Source organism: Coregonus clupeaformis, chromosome 4 (assembly GCF_020615455.1).
Source record: "Coregonus clupeaformis isolate EN_2021a chromosome 4, ASM2061545v1, whole genome shotgun sequence".
Taxonomy (NCBI): domain Eukaryota; kingdom Metazoa; phylum Chordata; class Actinopteri; order Salmoniformes; family Salmonidae; genus Coregonus; species Coregonus clupeaformis.
Window position 1 is genome coordinate 4,995,931 of NC_059195.1, and position 16,266 is coordinate 5,012,196.

General features: G+C 42.6%; 1 protein-coding gene across 2 annotated transcripts in view; it reads left to right on the forward strand.

Annotated features, from left to right (window-relative positions):
• The first annotated feature begins 4,122 nt into the window (after positions 1–4,122).
• LOC121550703 (melanophilin-like) overlaps positions 4,123–16,266 on the forward strand; it is a 167,270-nt gene continuing 155,126 nt past the window's right edge. For both annotated transcript variants that reach the window (XM_041863064.2, XM_041863070.2), the window contains exon 1: positions 4,123–4,208. The gene's annotated coding sequence lies outside the window, so the exon portion shown is untranslated. The remainder of the gene's footprint in view (positions 4,209–16,266) is intronic.

The following is a 16,266-nucleotide window of genomic DNA, read 5'->3' on the forward strand; positions in this document are numbered from 1 at the left end:
GGCTACCTAAGTATGATCCCCAATCAGAGACAACAATCGACAGCTGCCTCTGATTGGGAACCACACCCGGCCAACATAGAAATACACATACTAGATAATCACATAGAAATTCACACCCTGACCAAACCAACTAGAGATCTCTATGTCAGGGCGTGACAGTACCCCCCCCCCCCCAAAGGTGCGGACTACGGCCGCAAAACCTGACTCATTAGGGGAGGGTCCGGGTGGGCATTTAGCCTCAGTGGCGGCTTCGGCTCCGGGCGCGACGTCAACCTTACTGTCCTCTCCTTTTCTGGCTCCCCGTTGCACGCCTGGTCTGGTCTGGACCCCGGCGTGATGCTTCCCCTCTCAAAACTCCCACGATGCACCAAGCTCTGTCTGGAACCTGGTGTGGGAGGCCCCGACCCTGGAGAAGGGCTGACGTCTGGGCCTGGAACGGCAATCCGCCCGTGAAGCACCAAGCCCTGTCTGGACCCTGGTGTGGGAGGCCCCGACGTCTGGTTCTGGCTCTGCAGTCGTCCCGCGATGCACCATGTCTTGTCTGGACCCTGGTGTGGGAGAGTAGACGACCGGACCCGGACTGGGCACCGGTGGAGTGGACTGCTCTGGCACTGGAGTGGAGCGGACTGCTCTGGCATTGGACTGGAGCAGCTAACCGGAGCTGGACTGGGCACCGGTGGAGCGGACTGCTCTGGCACTGGAGTGGAGCAGCTGACCGGAGCTAGACTGGGCACCGGTGGAGCGGACTGCTCTGACCCTGGACCGTACCGGGCTGGGGACACGCACCACTAGTCTGGTGCGAGGAGCAGGCACAGGCCGTACCGGGCTGGGAACACGCACCACTGGTTTGGTGCGAGGAGCAGGTACAGGGCGCACCGGGCTGGCGACACGCACCACTGGTTTGTGTGGGGAGCAGGTTCAGGGCGCACCGGGCTGGCGACACGCACCACTGGTTTGTGCGGGGAGCAGGTACGGGGCGTACCGGGCTGGCGACACACACCACTGGTTTGGTGCGAGGAGCAGGTACGGGCCGTACTGGTCTCGAATAACGCACCACGGGTCTGTGAAGGCACCCTGGCGGCACAGTGCGCAAGCCGACGCATAGCCTGGTGCCTGCACGGTCACACGCTCCTCAAAGCGAGTGCGGGGAGTTGGCTCTGCTCTGCAACCTGGCTTCGCCAGCCTCTGCTCTAAGTACTGAGCTCTCTGCTGCTGAAGGGTTAACTCCTCTCTCAGCTCCTCCTGTTGCCTGGCCAACTCCTCTCTCAGTGCATTTACTGACTCCTTCTCCCTGTGAGCCTCCTGCAGTGCTTCCCTCTGAAGGGAGAACTCCTGCTCCTTCTTCGTTGTCAGCCCCCGTAAGGTGGTTGTCTCTTCAGCCAACCACCCCGTGTGCCCCCCAATTTTTTTTTATTGGGGTTGCCTCTCGGGCTTCCTTCGCGGTCTCAAACTTCGATTTCGCCGTTGATCCTCTCCTGCCTGGGCTTCTTCCTTCGCCCAGGGTCCTTTACCACCTAATATCTCCTCCCATGTCCAAAATGTTTTCCCCACCTGTGTCCAGAGTGTCTGCTCCTCCTGGCCACGCTGCTTGGTCCGTTGGTGGTGGGATCTTCTGTCACGTTCGTCGTGTAAAGGATTGGACCAAGGCGCAGCGTGGTATGCGTACATGTTTAATGTTAACAATAAACACTCGAAAAAACAACAAAGCAACTGAACGTGAAGTTCTAAAGGCTATACATCAAAATAAGCCAAACAAACAGAAACAAGATCCCACAACATAGGTAGGCAAAATGGCTACCTAAGTATGATCCCCAATCAGAGACAACAATCGACAGCTGCCTCTGATTGGGAACCACACCCGGCCAACATAGAAATACACATACTAGATAATTACATAGAAATTCACACTCTGACCAAACCAACTAGAGATCTCTATGTCAGGGCGTGACATGGGTATCCATGGTGGGTGTCTTTTAGAAACCCTTTACTAGTTGCTTTGCCAACTTTCAGTGGACACCCCCATGGGTGTGTTTGAAACCCTTTCTGTTTTGGTTTGGTTGTCGAAGTGACTTCTTTGTTAGTTCCCTATTCTGTGAGCGACAACACATTGAGTTTGTATTTTGGGAGCGTCACAAACTCCTGAAATAATCAAGATTTTGCACACAACAGAGCATAGCTACAGATGTAGGATCTTAAATTGATCTTCTTTTGTAGCCGAGAAGTTTAGAAAGGCTTCTAAAATGTGTAATGTCCACTTTTAAATGTCAGACTTGATTTGCCCTAACAAAAAATGTATCAACCCCTACAAATCCATGAATTATAATCCACATAATAATTCACATTTCCTGTTGCTGCAGGATTATTTTCCTGCTGTAGCAAACTGACTCAAATTACGATCCTACATCTGTACCTACTGCACAGCTCTTAGCTCTCTCTCTGCTTAAGGCCTTCCCACACTGTACGTCAGATTAACTATTTTACGATTATTACATGTCACACTGTGCAACGTGACCAAATAGAAATCTTGATATCAACCTGTCCAGATTTTACGATTTGCTTCAGTTCTGTCATCAAATTTTGCGATTGGCTTACAAGGCTACGTCAGCCGACATAGGCTACGTCAACTGCAACTGGGCATATCAAGCATGGTATTGAAAGAACAACAAGCTGTTGCTATGTTGATGATTGACAGACACTGCTCCTCCTACCGTTGTGAATGTGCGCTCCTCGTAATGAAAGCTCAACTCTCAAATTAAAGAGGCACATCACAACATGAAAACAGTAACGCTGAATATAAACCCCATAGCTCGAATGTGATATGCGCCTCCACATTATCATTGCCATTACTCAATACAAGCATTGCGATTTTGACATTCAAGGTGTGTTTGTTATTTGTAACTAGACACAGCCCATTACTTGCACCAAGTTTTCATTTTACGATGTGTGAATTCTATAGTATAATTTTTTTTATAAACAAATGCATTTCTTCATTGCCGGTCGTGTTCCTATTAGTCAGTCACCGGGATCGGCTCGTAACGCCAGCCACACTACACGATGAAGGCTCAACATTTATGACACTGCCAGAACTTTGTCGAACCCTACAACCGCACATAGTGGTAGTTAATCGGCAGACCTAGACCCTGTCATACTGAACGAGCCAAGACGTCCGACAATCGTTTACAACCATTTGCCCACAATGTCTGGAATGGCAAAATCGTTGCATAAGACAGCTAAAATCATACAGTTGGTGTGGGCCTTTAGGTAACAGCTTTTTAAGGGAAGGTGGTCAGTTCAGTCATCTGGCTGGGCTTGTAACATAGGAGAGGGGTGGAAGAGGTGCCCTAACCCTTCGCTAGTACACCTTAGCCTTCATGATGAAGTGTCTTCCAGTTCCACCTTGAATTACCCCACCGTAGGCAGTCACATAAATACTAGTGGTGAGATGTTGAAGTTCAAGTGTACTAGATTTTCACTAGACCTGTCAGTATAACCTGGAAAGTGAGGATCTGTTGCGAGAGCTATTGTTTTCCCTTTCAGTTGTGTATTGAGTGATTTGCTTAAGTTAATTTGAGAGAAAGTAACAGGACGTCCTCCTGCTCTCCCTGCTACTTTGCCTCCATATGTCATATGTCATGTCCTGAAACGCCCATGACGGAAACAGTCCCAACACTTTGACACATTGTATTGAGGCACAATCACTAATACCACACACTCACTCACACTCATCCAAGGCTCACTTGATAAAGAGATGTCAATCTCAATTGTGACTTCCCTGGTTACATAAAGGATAAATACACATTTTTATAAATATACTCATGGGCCAATTATATTATGCTATTATTGGCCATGCTTACTAACCGATTGTCTAAACTCAATCAATATGAATAACTTTTTAGGAAAAGTTTTTCATATCATTTATATTTATTTAAGGCTTATTAAGGCTTAATATGGCCTACCTCTTATGTCGACAATAGAGACAAATTCAAATAGGAATCAACATCATACAAATTCACATAAGGATTTATTGCGTATTATTGAGCCTGACCTTTTGAAGTAAGGGCATGGAGGCGGAGACTTTCTTCTCTCTTGTTAACAAGACATGTGATTAACATTGCTGGACTTGCGCCCTTATGCAGTCGGTCTGTCAAGTTCTCTCAAGGGAATGTGCCACAGGGAAGGCTACGAACAAAGTTAGCGCGCAGGTCAAGGTAAGCGTAATATTTTACAGCATTACTGTGCTAATAATAGGCTACATTACCACTTTGTAGAAGTATAGGCCTATCGTAATGGCCCTGATGTAAAATAGGTTATTACCTTTTGCCTTCTACATTCCCAAATGTAACATGAGGGATGGTGTGATAAGGTCCCTGTTTTGAGTTGTTTCAGCATTCCCTTTGCAACTTTGATCATTTGACAAATTGATAGATATACTGTTTTCTTGAATCACTGTCAACATTGTCCGCACCATTGTTTTTGTTGGATAGCTGTGCATTCTTGCCCCAATAAATATTAATTCACTGATAAACAAGGTTTAGCCAAACTGTATAATTGGAATTTGGTGAATTAAGGTATTTTGAGAGATTGAGTATTTTATAATGACTAATTTCCCATAAGTGCAAATATATGTTCACCTCAAGCATCATACTTTTTGCAAATAGTGAAATGATACTGAGGACATTTAGCCTATATCAGTGGAGGCTGGTGACTTGAAAAATTTAGAAGGATGGGAGACCCACAGTATAGGCGCGGAATGCACGGAGACTACAAAGTCTGTTTCAAAAATCGTCAAAGACTAATTATTTTAACCTAAAGCATTTAATAAAGACATTTATAGTACAATATTATGGGGAATGGGAATGAGAGGGCTACTTACAGTGTTGGAAAGGGATCACAGCAGTGATTGAATGAGGGTATGAGGCATGAGTTGAGGTGTTCAGAGGCTTGACCAGTGCAGGACAGGATTTGACTGGGAAGACAAAAAACAATAACACAACACACTACACAGTTAGACAAAGAACAAAGAATGAGTTAGTCCAAGCAAGGAGTAAAATCATTGATGTTTAATAATGTGATTGTGTTTGTGTATGTGATTGACTCTACATACAGTAATGAGAGAAAATTGATAGGAGTACTCACAGTGCTTGGAGGGGAAACATTCAATGTGCCAGTGGATGAGCGGGCACATGAGATGTGGCTTCAGTTCATGTGAGGAGAAAGTTGACAATGGTAGTGTAGTGGAGTAGTCATCACCTCTTAATCAGGGAACAGGAGGGGACTTAGCTGTAAATACAAATAGCAGATACATTCCATTACAGCTGCGCCATCATAGGTTTGGACAACAAGTTTCTCTATGAAGTTAAACTCAGACATCTCAGAATTCATAAAGTCAAACACAGACTGTGCATCTCACCCACTTGACACATCAAAGTAGCCCAAGAACCGTTCCTGAATAAAGCCCTGATCATCCACATACCTGACGATAACTGACAACTGCAAGCAGACTGGTGGCACCATAGGTCCCAGAGCAGTGGGGCAATATTTACCCCTGGGGCCTGGAGTTTTTCCTTATATGTTAACCTAACTAGGAAGACTCTGGACCCTATAAGGTATGACAGTGATTCATCCATTGTAAAAAGGTTTTATATGGGCTATGATGCGACCAGTTATTCCTAATCAAGTCACATGGTTTAAAAAAAACTATACTTTTTTACGTGTCTGTCTGTCTGTCTGTGGGCATGAGTGCAAGTTGCCTCATCTTCAGCTTATCTCAATAAATGTATTGTGATGCCTGGGTCTGGGAAAATGTGCACAGGCTAAATTGCATGGAGTCCAGACAGAATGGCTATAATCCCCTCCACTGGAGAGTGATGTGATGGTTCTGAGTTATGCCAACACTAGGTCACATGATAGCGCTGGGCGCAGCAGACAGAGGAACCTTTCCCCACAGACAGAAGTAGGGAGTAAAATAGTATTTTAAAAATATAGGGGAATGAGGTGTGATTATGATTAGTGTTGGGCACCAATATTGATCATTCAATATGATATCGATATAATTTCATAGCGATATGACAGAGGCATGTGATATCGTTTAATACTTATTTTACCCACTTCCGACACTCTTTTGTAAAAAATTAATACAATAATGCCGCACTAGGCGGATAGCTAGCAAAGCAAAGTAATAGCATTGGTTCACCAATGCGACCAGCTTGCTAGTTCACCCAAATTTCAAAATGACACATTAGTTTCCTTACCCTATAAGCAGTCTTTCGACAAGGTATGACAGCAATCCATGCTATGGTTTCGTTTCCCTGGCACCATTTCCACATGCTAACATTTTAGCATTCGTGGCACAAATCCCATTCAAGTCATGTGACCGATATTAGCATATTTTGTGCATCATGTCCAAATCAACCAAAACTGTATAAAATTGATTGTGAAGCCAAACAAAGACACTTATAGATGTTTTGAACATGATGCGCAAATATGCTAATATATACATTTTTTGCAAATATATTGAAAACGAAATACAGAAATATCTTATTTACATAAGTATTCACATCCCTGAGTTAATACATGTTAGAATCAGCTTTGGCAGCGAGTAAAGCTGTGAGTCTTTCTGGGTAAGTCTCTAAGAGCTTTACACAGCTGGATTTTACAATATTTGCACATTATTCTTTTACAAATTCTTCAAGCTCTGTCAAATTGTTTGTTAATCATTGCTTGACAACCATGTTCAAGTCTTGCCATAGATTCTCAAACAGATTTAAGTCAAAACTGTAACTCGGCCACTCAAGAACATTCACTGTCTTCTTGGTAAGCAACTCCAGTGTAGATTTGGCCTTGTGTTTTAGGTTATTGTCCTGCTGAAAGGTGAATTTGTCTCCCAGTGTCTGTTGGAAAGCAGACTGAAGCAAGTTTTCCTCTACGATTTTGCCCGTCCTAAGCTCTATTCTGTTTATTAAAAAAAAACTCTCTAGGGCCTCCTGAGTGGCACACCGGTCTAAGGCACTGCATCACGGTGCTAAAGGTGTCACTACAGACCAGGGATCGATTCCAGGCTGTGTCACAACCGGCCGTGATCTTTAGTTAAGCGGACAGGTGTTAAGAAGCGTGGTGTGGCGGGTCATGTTTCGGAGGACGCATGACTCGACCTTCGCCTCCCGAGCCCGTTGAGGAGTTGCAGCGATGAGACAAGATCGAAATTGGGGAGAACAAAGGGGGAAAAATACAAAATAATCCAATAATAATAAAGTCCTTGCCGATGACAAGCATATCCATAACATGATGTAGCCACCACCATGCTTGAAAATATAAAGAGTTGTACTCAGTGATGTGTTGTGTTGGTTTTGCCCCAAATATAATGCTCTGCATTCAGGACATTAAGTTAATTTCTTTGCCAAATTTTTTGCAGTTTTACTTTAGTGACTTATTCCAAACAGGATGCATGTTTTAGAATATTTGTATTCTGTACAGGCTTCCTTCTTTTCACGCTGTCATTGAGGTTAGTATTGTGGAGTAACCACAATGTTGTTGATCCATCCTCAGTTTTCTCTTATCACATCCATTAAACTCTGTAACTGTTTTAAAGTCACCATTGGCCTCATTGTGATATCCCTGAGCGGTTTCCTTCTTCTCCAGCAACTGAGTTAGGATGGACACCTGCATCTTTGTAGTGACTGGGTTATTGATACACCATCCATAATTAATAACTTCACCATCCTCAAAGGGATATTCAAAGTCAGCTTTTTTTTTACCCATCTACCAATAGGTGCCCTTATTTGCGACGCATTGGAAAACCTCCAGGGTCTTTGTGGTTGAATCTGTGTTTGAAATTTACTGCTTGAAATTCACTGCTCGACTGAGGGACCTTACAGATAATTGTATGCCTGGGGTACAGAGATGAGGCAGTCATTCATGTCACTTTTTGGGCAACCTGACCAAATTCACATAGAAATGGTAGTTACAGATCTGTCATTCTCATTAAAAGCAAGTCAAATAAGCGGTATAACTGTTCTATGGGCGCTATTTCTATGATTCCCATGCTTAAGATTCGTTTTTTCGTCTTTTACTTTTGGTTTTGTACATCAGCTTCAAACAGCTGAAAATGCTATATTTTTGGTTATGGAAAAGATATTGTATTTCACAGCAGTTTAGATGGCACAATTATTCTCTACACTATCCTTGCTTGTTTTGTCACATAAACTGAAATTAGGCGAACTATTAGAATTTTAGCAACCAGGAAAGGGGATATCTTTTCATTACACATTTTCGATATTCTAGAGAATACAGACCATTTCCAATGCACATTTAGAGTTTTGTGGATTTGCACAATATCCTGACAACTTCTGAATCCAGATGTGTCTTTTAGACATATATGATATCACACATGGACATTTCCTTTGGAGACTTCCTATGGCCAGATATGGGGCGGCAGGTAGCCTATCGTTGGGCCAGTAACTGAAAGCTCACTGGTTCGAATCCCCTAGCTGCCTAGGTGAAAGATCTGTTTATGTGCCCTTGAGCAAAGCAATTAACCCTAATTGCTCCTGTAAGTTGCTCTGGATAAGAGCATCTGCTAAATGACTAAAATTGAAATATGGACTCATTCAATATCCTGAGATATTAGACATCCTATTTTCTCCCTTCATGTTGACAAATACTGACTGTATACATCGCATATCTGTGTTTTCTCAGCATGTTCAAGATATTAAGCTATATTGATTCCAAATATGCTTATCTTGGTTGAGGTCCATAACCAGATCTTGATATGCTTTTTGATATGCTGAAAATACGGACGATTTCTGATGCATTTCAGAGTTTTCAGCACATTCTCAATAACTTGTCAAATTTGAAATCTATATTTTTCTTTCATGCACTAATAATTTTTTGATTCGTTCCCGATATCATGCATGGTATGGCCGGATATTGACTCATTAGATATCCTGTGTGGACATCTTATATTCTCTATATGAAGACAAATACTGACAGTAGGCCTACATAGTATATTTTCTCAGAACATACAATGCATATGCTCTTGACTGAGGTCCATATCAGGATCTTTATATGCTTTTTGATATGCTAAATAAGGACAATTTCTGATGCTTATCTTAGTTTTGAGGACATGTTCAATAACTTGATAAATGTTAAATCTATATAATTATTTCAGACACTAGCTAAACTTTTTGTATGCCATCTGCATAAAGGCACGCGCAAACTGCAAGCACTGTAACTGGTAGCCTAGCAACAAGAATCACATATTGTGGAGTTTTACATTTTTGTCATTTAGCAGACGCTCTTATCCAGAGGGATTTAGAGTTAGTGAGTGTATACATTTTCATACTGCCCCCCCGTGGGAATCGAACCCACAACCCTGGCGTTGCAAACGCCATGCTCTACCAACTACACAGGGGGCATTTCTGAATTTGGGCGCCACAAATGAGTTTGTAAATGGTGTGTGTCGGACTGTCAACTGGAAAAACAAAGAAGTTAACGCTAAAGTGAGTGGCTAATTTGAGATGTTTTATTTCTCTTAGTAACTACAATCAAGAATGTTAGCTAATTTGGCCAGCAGCCAGTAGGGCTAGCTAGCTAGCTAGGCTTGATAGGGAGGTAAAAGCTAGCTGGTAGCCTAGCTAGCTTACAAATAACAAAATGTCCTTCCCTTCAGGATTTTTTTAACCCACTATCAAGCCTCAAGGTGACACCTGTTAATATAAGATAGCTAGCTAGCTCCCTAGCCACTTGGCTAGCTAGCTTGTTCCAGTTAGTTTTCACATCATGAATGAAGCAGGTAGAGTGCTATGGTCATGTGAAATGACAATATTTTCTTGCTATATCTACACAATATTGATTCATGATTTATGCATTGACAGTTTGGAGTGGATCACAGACCAACACTACCACGTTGGTTCCACGACCCCATCTTGTCCATCGTGCATAACAAACAGGGCAGGCAGGGGTATTGAGGGTGTGCAAATTGAATTTTCTGTTAAATAAATAAAATAAATGTTTTGCAAAGATTGGCCTTAGTTTGCATCTTTACAGAAAACATGTGTTGTGATAAGAGTTCTGGATTTGCTATGCTGCATTTTTAAACAGAAATAGCAGAAATGTGCTTTGGATTAAATATGACGGTGTTTGCTTTTCTGTGGCTTGTAGCCTACTACTGAATATGGTGCAAATGTATGCTCAGATATGTCACCTTCATGTGAAGAAGCACAATGATTTTCGGCACCTGAACAGGTAAAATAATTTGGCGCTGGACATTGATCATGAGTCAGATTTAGTCCATTTTCGATCAGACATACACTATATATATACAATAGATTTGGATAATTCAGCCACACCCGTTGTTGACAGGTGTATAAAATCGAGCACACAGCCATTGAATCTCCATAGACAAACATTGGCAGTAGAATGGCCTTACTGAAGAGCTTAGTGACTTTCAACATGGCACTGTCATAGGATGCCACCTTTCCAAGAAGTCAGTTTGTCAAATTTCTGCCCTGCTAGAGCTGCCCCGGTCAACTGTAAGTGCTGTTATTGTGAAGTAGAAATGTCTAGGAGCAACAACGGCTCAGCCGCAAAGTGGTAGGCCACACAAGCTCACAGAACAGGACCGCCAAGTGCTGAAGTGCGTAGTGCGTCTGTCCTTGGTTGAAACACTCACTACCAAGTTCCAAACTGCCTCTGGAAGCAACTTCAGCACAAAACTGTTTGTTTATTATGAAATTGTTTTTTTAATGAAGATCACCATGTGCAATGCAAAGTGTCTGCTGGAGTGGTGTAAAGCTCACCGCCATTGGACTCTGGAGCAGTGGAAATGCATTCAGTGTACAGATTCTTGCGACATGGGGCTGTACATTATCATGCTGAAACATGAAGTGATGGCGGCGGATGAATGGCACGACAATGGGCCTCAGGATCTCGTCAAGGTATCTTTGTGCATTCAAATTGCCATTGATAAAATGCAATTGTGTTCGTTGTCCGTAGCTTATGCCTGCTCATACCATAACCCCACCGCCACCATGGGGCACTCTATTCACAACGTTGAATCAGCAAACTCCTCGCACACACAACGCCATACACGTGGTCTGTGATTGTGAGGCTGGTTGGACGTACTGCCAAATTCTCTAAAACGAAGTTGGAGGCGGTAGAGAAACATTACATTCTCTGGCAACAGCTCTGGTGGACATTCCTGCAGTCAGCATGCCAATTCCATGCTCCCTCAAAACATGAGACATCAGTGGTATTGTGTTGTGTGACAAAATTGCACATTTTAGAGTGGCCTTTTATTATCTCCAGCACAAGGTGCACCTGTGTAATGATCATATTATTTAATAAGCTTCTTGATATGCCACACCTGTCAGGTGGATGGATTATCTTGGCAAAGGAGAAATACTCACTAACAGGGATGTAAACACTTTTGTGCACAACATTTGAGAGAAATATGCTTTTTGTGCCTATGGAACATTTCTGTGATTTATTATTTCAGCTCATGAAACATGGGACCAACACTTTACATGTTGCGTTTATATTTTTGTTCAGTGTATACAGATGAAGTTATCCCCTGATATTGACCCTTTTCGCCCAGTGCAGTGTCTTCCTCGATTATTGAGCCTCTAACGTACACTCACTGGCAAGTTGACTAGGTAAACCACCCCGTTCTCGGATCGCTCTGACAGACATTGAGTCACGTGGCCATGGCTTGCTATATAAAGCAGGCAGACATGCATCGAGGCATTCAGTTACTGTTCGATTGAACGTTACAATAGGCAAAACGAGTGACCTAAGCAACTGAGAGTGGTATGATCGTCGGTGCCAGGCACGCCGGATCCAGTATCTCAGAAACGGCAACCCTGCTGGCTTTTCATGCACGACAGTGTCTAGGGTTTCCCGAGAATGGTGCGACAAACAAAAAACATCCAGTCAGCGGCAGTCCTGTGGGAGAAAAAAACAGCTTGTTGATGTTGCAAGCTAACAGGCGGGCCACAAACAGACGAATAACAGTACAACAGTGGTGTGCAGAATCTCGGAACGCACAACTCATCAATCCTTGTGACGGATGGGCTACTGCAGCATACGACCACACCGGGTTCCACTCCTATCAGCTAAAAAGAAGAAGAAGTGGCTCCAGTGGGCACACGATCACCAACACTGGACAATTGAGGAGTGGAAAAACATTGCCTGGTCCGACGAATCCTGGTTCCTGTTGCGTCATGCTGATGGCAGAGTCAGGATTTGGTGTATGCAGCATGAGTCCATGGACCTATCTTGCATGGTGTCAATGGTACAGGCTGGTGGCGGGGGTGTACCGCCGTCCAATCTGCAGCAACTTTGTGATGACATCGCATCAGCATGGACCAACATCCCTTTGGAACATTTCCAATTTGTAGAATCCATGCCCTGATAAATTCATGTTGTTCTGGTGGCAAAGGGGTTCCAACTTGGTACTAGATGGGTGTACCTAATAAACTGTCCGGTGAGTGTATATCTTCACCAATATCTGTACTACAGTTTTGTTTTGGAGAGAAAATGGTGTATAAAATAATGTTGAAACACTTAAACCAATGCTATTCTATATGAGAACCAACATGGTTTTCGTAAAAACTACCCCACAGATATTGCTCTTTTACAACTTGTGGGTAACATCTTTACAGCCCTGAACAACAATGAATACGCTCTTGGCATTTTTTTATATTTATCCAAAGCATTTGACACGGTTGATGATCAAATATGACTTGCTAAATTGCATTATTACAGTTTTCATGATGATACATATAAACTGAACAAAAATAGAAACGCAACATGCAACAATTTCAAAGATTTTACTGATTTACAGTTCACATAAGAAAATCAGTCAATTTAAATAAATTCATTACGCCCTAATCTATGGATTTGCATCTGTTGGTCACAGATACCTTTAAAAAAAGGTAGGGGCGTGGATCAGAAAACCAGTCAGTACTGGGTGTGACCACAATTTGACTCATGCAGCGCAACACATCTCCTTCGCAGGCTGTTAATTGTGGCCTGTAGAATGTTGTCCCACTCCTCTTCAATGGCTGTGAGAAGTTGCTGGATATTGGTGAACTGGAACACTGTCGTACACGTCGATCCAGAGCATCCCAATCATGCTCAATGGGTGGTGACATGTCTGGTGAGTATGCAGGCCATGGAAGAACTGGAACATTTTCAGCTTCCGGAAATTGTGTACAGATCCTTGCGATATGGGGCTGTGCATTATCATGCTGAAACAAGAGGTGATGGCAGCAAATGAATGGCATGACAATGAGCCTCAGGCTCTCGTCACGGACTTGCCAAAACTATAGTTTGTTAACAAGAAATTTGTGGAGTGGTTGAAAAACAAGTTTTAATGACTCCAACCTAAATGTATGTAAACTTCCGACTTCAACTGTAGATATAGAGATAGATATCTAGATAGATATAGATATAGATATATATACACTCGTCACGGTGTATCTATATATCTATATACTCACTTGAATGAGTAGGTGTGTCCAAACTTTTGACTGGTAGTGTATGTGTGTGTATATAGGTGCGTATAGACAGTATGGACAGTTTATGAATAAAATGTTTAACAGTTGTCTTTACATTCTTTAGTTTAGTTGATGCTTTGCACAGTTCATTTGTTTTTTTACATGTGTGTAGATAGCCAACTGCCAATTTTTTTCCCCATCTGCTTTAGCTAACGTTACCTAACGCCCCTCAGCTAGATGCTAGCTAACTAGCTAGCCAGCAAGCCATGTAACTAGTGACTAGCCCCTAAGTCAGTGGTGGAACCCATCCGACAAAATAGCCAGCTGCTAGCCAGCTAGCACATGATAAGAAAGATGGATAGTTGTAACAAACATGTGTTGTTTATATTATGTGTGGCTTAAGTTTAGTTGATGCTTGCGCACAGTTAATCTGGAAAAAATTAATAAATGCTGGGCCTCCCGAGTGGGGCAGTGGTCCAAGGCACTGCATCGCAGTGCTAGAGGCGTCACTACAGACCCGGGTTTGATCCCGGGCTGTATCACAACCGGCCGTGATCGGGAGTCCCATAGGGCGGCGCACAATTGACCCAGCGTCGTCCAGGTTAGGGGAGGGTTTGGCCGGGGGGGGGCTTTACTTGGCTCATCGCGCTCTTGCGACTTCTTGTGGAGGGCCGGGCGCCTGCAGGCTGACTTGTTAGTTGAATGGTGTTTCCTCTGACACATTGATGCGGCTAGCTTCCGGGTTAAGCGAGCTTCCGGGTTAAGCGGGCAGGTGTTAAGAAGCGCGCTTTGGCGGGTCATGTTTTGGAGGACGCGTGACTCGACCTTCGCCTCCCGAGCCCGTTCGGGAGTTGCAGCAATGAGACAATATCAAAAAAGGGGGTAAAAAAAAAATATGCTTGTTGCTTGCAATTTCTTTCATCTGTTTTAGTTAACGTTAGCTAGCTAGCTCCATTGGGTTGAATTTTTTCAAACACGCTAGCTCTACTCTCTCCTACAGATCTGTGGATGGTGACGTTTTTAGCGAATTGGACAGAGATGGAATGGGCACAAATTATATGGAAATCTAGCTACAGATTTGTTGTAGCGGTACAGCTAGTTTGTTTACTCCAGTTTAGATTTAGCTAGCCAGCCAGTTTGCTTCATCCATTCGAGCAGTGACAACTATGGTGGCTCATAAGGAACTGAAACCACAACGTTACGGTGGAAGATAAAACACATTTTTTGCCTACACATGTTTTAAAATTACGATATATGATATCGATATCAAATTTTTTAAAATCTACTGATGTCGATAATGACTTTACATATTAGTGCCCATCCCTAATTATGATCTAAAAGACAAAACTGATCCTAGATCAGCACTCCTACACTGAGACTCATATCAACAACCCACACCAATGACAGCAATTTAATCTAAAGTAGTCAGGGAAGGGAAGAAAACAATTGCCTTTGGGTCTTGGCCTTGACAATTGTAGAAGCCAACATAGTAGGCCAGTGTTTCTAAGACTGAGTTGTGACAACAAACATAGATTTTATTCAAATGGGGTTCATTTCATGGGTCGTGAGAACTTGAAAAAGGCTCTAGTTGGATCATAGGCCTGAAATGTTTGGGAAATCCTGAAATAGAATACTGACTGCTACACATGGCTACACATGGATTATCTTGAAATTATACTATGCAGTAGGCCTAGACTATAAAAAGTACACAAACTGTTTAGAATACCAAACATTCATTAGAGGCTTAAGTAATGCTGTATTCCATCTTTCGATGTTACATTTTCTAATAACTTTTATTGATAAGCCATTATAAATGGTTATATATGTTTATAAATGCTGAAATGCTTATTTAGCCTAATAAAACCTAAACATACTATAAATAAATAGTTTATTATAGTATTAGCCTACTGTCTGTTCACTGTTCAGATTAAATGAATTGCCCAATTCCTTGGAGACCTTACACTGCTGTAGTCCAGAACGCTGCTGTTAAACTCAGATTTTTTATGCAATGTGTTGGGATTTATGACCACCTTAATGGGAGCAATTAAAAAATACTGCCAACTATGGGACTGGTTTGGCATGGGGATACAGTGGATATGTGTGGTTATACAACGGGTGTGTCTAATCCTGGATGCTGATTGGTTAAAATTGCATTCCAGCCGGTGTTTACTCCACACGTTACTACCGGCTAAATCTATGATGTTGAAATGCCTATTTACTCTGTTCCATCTGACCGCACAATCCACTGTCTCATCAACTCAGCCAGGCAATTTATATACTAGATCTACACTGTAAAAAGCATCTAGACATTTATTTTAGCCTGGCATTTGGTTTTTAACAGCGGAGATTTGTAATAACATTGTTGTCTGTCTCTCCAACATTTGCAACATTGTTTCAATATTGAAATTCGATCTCCAGCTGTCTTATGGTAATGAACGTGTCGGGAGTCGGGACGAGACAGACAGGCTGGCAGCTTTTCTCAGCCAGTCGAAATCATGAATCAGTATCATTTTTATGGATATATACAAAGAAATGCCCCCCCAAAACATAAAATCAAAAATAAAATAAAATAAAATAAAGAAATGCCAATTAAAAAACACGAATTCCAGCTTCAGTTTGAAGTGATTGTGTTAGCTGTGAGAGAGAAAATGTTCTATGCCAGGCGAAATCAAAATTAAAATATATAATGTATGCACTCACTAACTGTAAGTCGCTCTGGATAAGAGCGTCTGCTAAATGACTAAAATGTAAATGTGAAAATGGATGTATC